Here is a 7,240-nt window from a genome sequence, read left to right as displayed (position 1 = left end):
CTCAAGGGTCTCATTATTTATTATCTCCGCAAGGAGATGAGACCAAATGAGTTGACCTTAATTCATGATGATCTTTTTGAGATGTCAGGAATGAAAGATTGGCTTAAGTAATGTCATTGGTACTACAGTACAGCATTGGACCCAGAGGTTAGCATCGAGCAATTCTTCAAGGCACCAGTTGTAAATACCAAGTGGAAGATCACCAGAACGGATCAACATTTGGTTCGTTGGGGTCTTTTATGGAAGATTGTTTATATGGTTGCTTTGAAGGGAGTCAATTCTCAGATACCAATTCTTGGTGATTCTACTTCACCTCTTGTAGGTTATTTGTTCGGTGGGGCTGGAGGTCAAGACTTCTTAGTTCGAGCTTGTGGTTGTGACCAACCACGAGCTGGTCGAGGGGTTAGTTGTCCTGGGGTACAAACCCAAGATTCTATAACCCATTACTCGACTAAGACCATCAGATATTAATAGAGGGCAGGGGGCAAATCTTTCTTCTTATCCTTTTTGGAGTAGAGAATATAACATAATAAGAAAATGAGCCCCTCAGCTCACATCAAGGGGTCGCCAGCTTCATATCTTTCTTTAAACCCATGCTGTGAAGTCTTCTTTATCCTACTCCCCGATCAGCTTTCTTCCTCATATGAATCATAAGAAAGACAAGCTTAGCATTGGCAATCCACATCCTTTGATCTCGTTTTATGATCATAAAGTGTGGTAATCTGCAGCTCTCGCTCTTCACCGGGACTCGATTGAACCTCCTTAAACCATTTCCATTGGGTTTGCTTTTCAATGAAGCTTTTGAAAGAAGAAGAAAGGCCTGACAGAGGTGCTCTTCATGCTTTCTTATCTTATCCTATACTAACAGGAAGAAGGTAGGTCATCCAGAGAACGAAGCTTCGGAATGTACACATGGCGGGGAAGTCTCATAATTGATCAGGAGAGAGCAGAGCAACATCTCCCCTTTCCCTTGAGGAGGAAGAAGATCAAAGGCATGCTTCTGAAGCCTGTACGACATCTGATAATGGAGTAAAGCAGCATTTCTTCTATTGACCTTGGGTTCTCAAACTATCATAAGACTTTTTTTTTATAGCACTGAGTAGGTTGAGGATCTCACAAAGGCATGAATAAATTGGGAATAGCTTTGAAAAAGCTTTCGTGTGGTGGGTTTTGTCCCACATGAGATGGGAGAGCTGCAAGCCAAACATCGTACTCTCCGGAGGGACCGTGTCATGTCCAATTCATAGCTAAGCTGACCATCTATCTGCCCTAAAAGTCAAAGCAAGAGCTTGGAAAAAGGGTGCCAGCAGTTCGGTTGAAACTCGGAATTAGGCCGCTAAGGGTGAATACTTTTGGCCACCGATGAAAGTCTTTAACTCTAGACTTCCTCACTCTATGGCCTTCTATTAACAGGATCGTCTCATAAAACTGTCTTTACCACGGGAAAACTGCTTTGAGTACTACTTCTGAAAGTCTTTGCATTGCTGCTTTGCAAGATGACCTAATTAACGTTTTCTAAAACAACGAGGATCGCCTACTTCCTTTCTCCCCTGACTTCAGGTTTTGTTTTCCTCAACTACTCGTTTCAGGGACGAAGTTACTCGACTATAGGGACCAGGATTACACTCGCTGGCATCATCAGATCGAGTATAGGAGATAGTCTGGGAGGAGTACTCACTGACAGGGCTATCTTCACGTAAAGGCTAAAAAGAGCGAGAGCTAACCTTGCTACTATCACTTGCTGGCCTTCTCTTTTCTATCCTGTCTCCTCTCCTATGGACTACTTAGACGCCAACTACAAGATTACAAGCTGACCTGCCTTACTTGCTTTAGAGCTGTACGATCTTAGATAAGATAACGAACTTGCCTTATCAAACTCTCCTACTAACTTGCTTACTGCTTCAAGGCTAAGGGGATCAAAAGATTAGAAGGAAAGCTAAGGATATAGATAGTTGGGCTATCCTCTTTCTTACCTCCCCTGCTCTGCTAGCCACCATAAAGAAGAAAATCTCCCTTAAATAAGCACTGACTGGCGCAGAGGACTTTTATAAGGACAGAGAAGCATACTGGACTACTTTCTTGCTTGATACTGGCATGGCAAGAGATTAGATGGATGAAACTCCTATCGGTATAGAAAGAGCTCCTCAATAGCAACAATAGAATAAAGAAAAGAAATCCTATGTCATTCATTACTATGAACATATAGGTACGTTACCCCTCAAATACAAGTATCAAGTTTCGGTATCCCCTTACTCATGAACTTTGCAGGAATTTCGGGTCGTATAAGCTACTTCTATCTTCTATCCCTGTAAGGTCTAATGCAAATGGTAAGAGCCCTATCTTGATGGCCTTAGAAAAGAGGTTAGACTCTTTATCCCACTCTAAAAAGGTAAGAGGCCACGCTCCTCTGACTGGCTGGACTTCAATCCTACTATTCCTATCTATGAATAAGAGGTCCTAAACTAATCCTACGCATTAGGATACTCATTCCAGAAACTTTTTCACTCGACCAAACGAGCGAAAGACTTGTAGCGAGAAAGCGTAGGGATCGGGATTACTCGAGTTTCCCCTGCTCGTTCACTCCACTCGTTTGCTTCAAGTCCTACAACTACAGGAGAAGAAAGTGCTTATCTAAATGGAAATGAAAAAAGAAAAGTCAGATAGCGTAGCATGCGTATGGAAGAAAGGGCTTCCCAATAGGAATGAGTTGCCCCAAGCCCTTTCAAATCCATTCAGAAAGCACTTCGACATGTGGTACCCCAGCGGGGAAATGAAAGCTTGAATGGAAGTAAAGTCAGTACCGGCTTCACCAACCTAATTCGACTATTACATCTAGAAAGCTACCTTACCTTCTTAACGGGAAAGATGCGACAAGGGAGAAAGCACACCTCTCTGGCCATTGAATCTCTTTTCTAGAACTTCGCTAAAGAACTAGCTCTTCTTGCTATAGGGATTCGGTTCAAAAAGTCAAAGCTTTTTGAACTACATTCACAGGAAATTCATCATGATTCTAGCTTTCTTCAAAAAGACCTGAAACAGACTGACTCATAGGAAAAGAAATTCAATTCAAGAAAGGGACTCACAACCTTGATAGCTTGATTATAAGGATTTTCCTTGAATTGACTTTGAAGTTTGAAGTTGAACTTCTTTATCTTGATTGGATTGGGTCCGTACTAGCCCTCTACCTTTGCTATATATAATGATGGATGAGAAAGGAATGAAAGTGAAAAATACGCAGATTCTCAGACTACCGATAAGGCTGTCTAAATAGAAGTTTGGGGATAAACAGAAGATAGAACGAAAGGAGAAAGGATATCTCTGTCGTCTCTTTGATTTGAAATGAAACAGATCTCACTTGGCTTAACACATGCAGTTTGATTCCTTTCTTTGACTTCTTTTATGTTTTATGGCAGCATATTAGTCAGAAGTTTAAGTAGCACACACCTTACACCCAGAGTGGACAGCCTAACCCCCTTTTCTCATGATAAGCCGCCTTCCCACCAATCTAGGTAAGATGTGATTGACCGGGCATGAGACGATGCGGCGAAGGCATTTCATTTGGCGACATAGCATAGATAGGGAATGGAAGCACCTGAGTCGGGGGATAAGAGTCAGAGTCCCGTCCCTTACCGCTCCGTGGGTCTACGTGGTTGGTAGATTTCGCCTGCTTTATCATGGCCTAGATTGAGTGCTTTCAAACCCATGCATCTTACCAGAGACGAGAGTTCAACTTGGCATCGAGCCGAGCTAGGAGTCACTTTTTCCTCGACTATGGGTGGCGTGATGCTGCTGGGCATGGTCCTCTATATGAGGACTTCTCGTACCCTTCCCCGGCTATCGATTTCGATATGGAACTGCCCGTCTATTGAGACGGAGATTAAGCTTTGTTATGTTGTGTACGGGCGCTCTTAGTTAACCCGTCTGGTGCGCAGCTGTATGCCTGTGTAGGTGGTCCCCACGCGGGGAGCTATTGGGCTTTTTCCGCTCGATCGCACCTACATGACTTTGAAATTAGATATGAATCTGGACATTCGAATTCCTCGACCTGCTAGCACTAGATCTGCTTCCACCTATTACTCTGTTGCTTCTCTTCTAATAGATCTATTGGGTCAAGTTCATCATCTCATCTCTGCGCACTGTCTCGTCTTTTCGCTCCTCTCCAACCTGGCTTTCGCTCCAGTTCCCGATTTGCTTCTGCTAGTGGGACAATCAGCTTAATCCCTTACTCGTGCTGCAATCAGGCTTGGCACCTTCCCTTATTCTCGGGATAAGGGGAGCCGAGTGGATGAGGAATCATACTTTTCCGACCGCCATGCCATTGACGCAACATCGGCCCTACCCAGCTTAGGATTTCCCAAAAGGTCTCAATATGCAGATTCGGAAAAAAGGGGATTCCTTTTTAATTGGAAATGGTAAACCTAGCAAATAACCCGAACTTTTTCTTTGTCGGGTCGTCACTAACTGGAGATGCCTTTCAGTGGGACTGAACCCTGCCAGCCGGCTCAGTTCAGTCATGGGAGGAAATGTAGAAACTTTTTACTGCACCGGTTCTTCAAAACGCAACGAGATGTTACCATCGCCGACTTGGCCAATCTGAGCAAAAGCCGAATGAGGACGTGAAACCCTTCATCGATAGGTGGCGACTTGAAGCTAAAAAGTGTGCCGTGACGGGTAAACCTGTCCGGAAGAGAAGAGGAGTTAGCCATTGAATCCAAAAACCGGAACCAGCTAAAGGCATCCAGCTTAAAGATGAAATTCAGTCAAGGGCGAGGCAGGGAAGCAACAAAGCCATTTCCTGGGCGTACATGATTTAGCTCAATGCAATTAGGCAGCGGTTAATTGCTTTTTTTTAGGAAAGATCCCAAGTTCAGGCTCAATAGAAGAAAGGATTGATCAGAGGAGGGATAAGACCGAGCTCTCCAGTAAGCTCGGGACTATTGGGAAAGTGAGCAGCTTGTGCCTCTCGGGTGAGAATCCGCTGAAGCGATAGTAAGGGCATACCAACAGAAAACGATTCCAGTGATAGCAGAGATCTGGGGCATCTTCACCGGGGAATCGTAGACACTCTTATGAGTCTTACGCGGGTGAAGCTTGGGCCCTGTCTTACTACAAGAAATCTCCTTTTCGTTTTCGGAATCCTCTTCTATCCCCCAGGAACCTCTTCTTTCATGAGCCTAGGGGCACCGCCTGCGAAGTTCTCGCTTAAGCTTCCCCTTCCCTTCTCTTGTCTCAATATGAAGTCTTGGTCTTCAGTCCCAATCTGATCGAAGAAAAGAAGTCGGGGGCAAAGACGCTCTCATTTCGTACATTATGTAAAGAGCACTCGCTTTGTATCGTGAGCTTAACCTTAGGCTCCTTTCTCATAACTTAAGGTTGAGCTCGCTTCCCAACAAGCAATCGCTCGAAAGAATGACTTTAGAGAAATTTGGCCGGGCTTTTCAATAAGAATAAGTAAAGCCAAGGTTGGATTGGCAAGCCGGATTCCTTTGGTCTTCTATGCTTAAGACCCCCCGATCAGTCCGGTGGAAAGAGCAGCCAAGCCAGGGATCAAGCTTCAATGATTGATTCCCTTCTTTCGAACAGTTTTCCAACCAAAGCAAAGGCTGACTCGACATTTGAATTGGATTCATTCCCATTACATTGATTAAGTGAAGGAAGGGGTCAGACTTCTTACTTTTTTCTTACTTGGATTAGCTTTCCTTCTTAGTAGAAGGGTGGACATGCCAATCTTCTTCTTGGCTATCTAATGGGAAGGTTCTAAGATAAGAAAGGTTATTTCTAAGGAGGGTCTTGCTCCGAAAACATCGACATAGGAGGTTTTTTCCTATCAATCTATAGAATGATTCACTAAAACAAAAAAAGAATGGAATCCGGATCCTCTTCACTCTCTCCATTCATTTACTCAAATAGGATAGAAAACGGAGCTGCTGTTCGTTTCGTATTCGTAAACAGGTAAAAAAGCTGCACCACTGACCTTCCTCCCGGGATCCCTAGGCTCGTGAGAAAGTATACCTATTGGTTCGAATGCTTCATCTAATTCGTCTTTGGATTCGTATGCCTCTGTTCCGGCTAATCAATGCCTCCGTGACTTCAGATAGTGAAATTGCTTATTAAGGTGACGATGGCAAGATGTTAGTTTCCCATCATTAGATTATATATCTTCAAATCTTTTTACATAAAGAGGCTAGATAGACAGATGCTCCCCGAGCACAAACTTGAGTCAACCGCTCAATCCTAAAAGAATAGGAAGCCTAAGATTGGTCGGTCTTCAAAATTGGTTCAAGGACCCGGGACTCTAGGTCAGAAGATGCCTCCTTATCAGTCGAGTGACATAAAGAACCAGACTATCCATTCCTGGCCCACATAGCTAGCTGTCCGCCCCGATGGCGACCCAACATAGGATTCCTTTCTTCAGGAAGGTTTAGATGGGAAAGACGATGACGGAGACTCGACACGCAGACCTTCACTCACTTTTTTCTATGTGCTTCACTCTAACGTAACGACGTTGATGACAGACTGTCTTTTTTGATTGCATGGAACTTGATGTATGGCTTCTTGCATGTTGGCGAGTTGCCGTCCTTGTAAGTCTTCATTTTCTGATGTAACATTTTGAAATGGTACTGGATTCCCGTCTTATATCCTTCCTAGTTATGGTATTCGATATATCCGGAATGCTTTAGGTAACAAGTCCTGCCAGTCGACAGTGTGGGGGCTTTAGGCTGACTTAAGAGAAGGTGAAAGAGAGATTTCTATACAAAACAGGGGAAAGCCCCTCCCAATTGTCCTGACATATCCGATTTTGATCATTTACAACTTCTGATAAATGAAAAAGATCTTCACTATAATTGAATCCCAGTAGGCAGGTCAGGTTTCCTTTAGGTCAGAATCCTACCGGCTAGTTTGCTTGGTTAACGCCTTCTTATTCCCATCTAGCCTGGAACCTTCCTGGATGTACCTAACAGGGAAAGACTGGTGAGTTTTGAATTCTGCTTTTCCGGACTTATATGTACCTTGGACAAATCTCTTTTCTCTTTAGTGGAATCTGCCTTTCTGGTAGCGCTTAATTTATTGCTTCTTTCTTCTTCTTGCTTTGGATCATTTCTTTTTTTGTCTATAGTGACTCCCGAGTCTTCCTTTTGGGTAAATAACCGTAGGAAGATCCAACTACTCGGACCAGCACTAGCGTTGGTGTGGGAGCTGTAGATGGTTTCTTTCCTTCTCCTCCAGAGCGAAAAAGGTT

This window comes from Carica papaya, mitochondrion (assembly GCF_054855325.1).
Source record: "Carica papaya mitochondrion, complete genome".
NCBI classification, from domain to species: Eukaryota; Viridiplantae; Streptophyta; class Magnoliopsida; order Brassicales; family Caricaceae; genus Carica; species Carica papaya.
Note: the sequence above shows the minus strand (reverse complement) of the source record.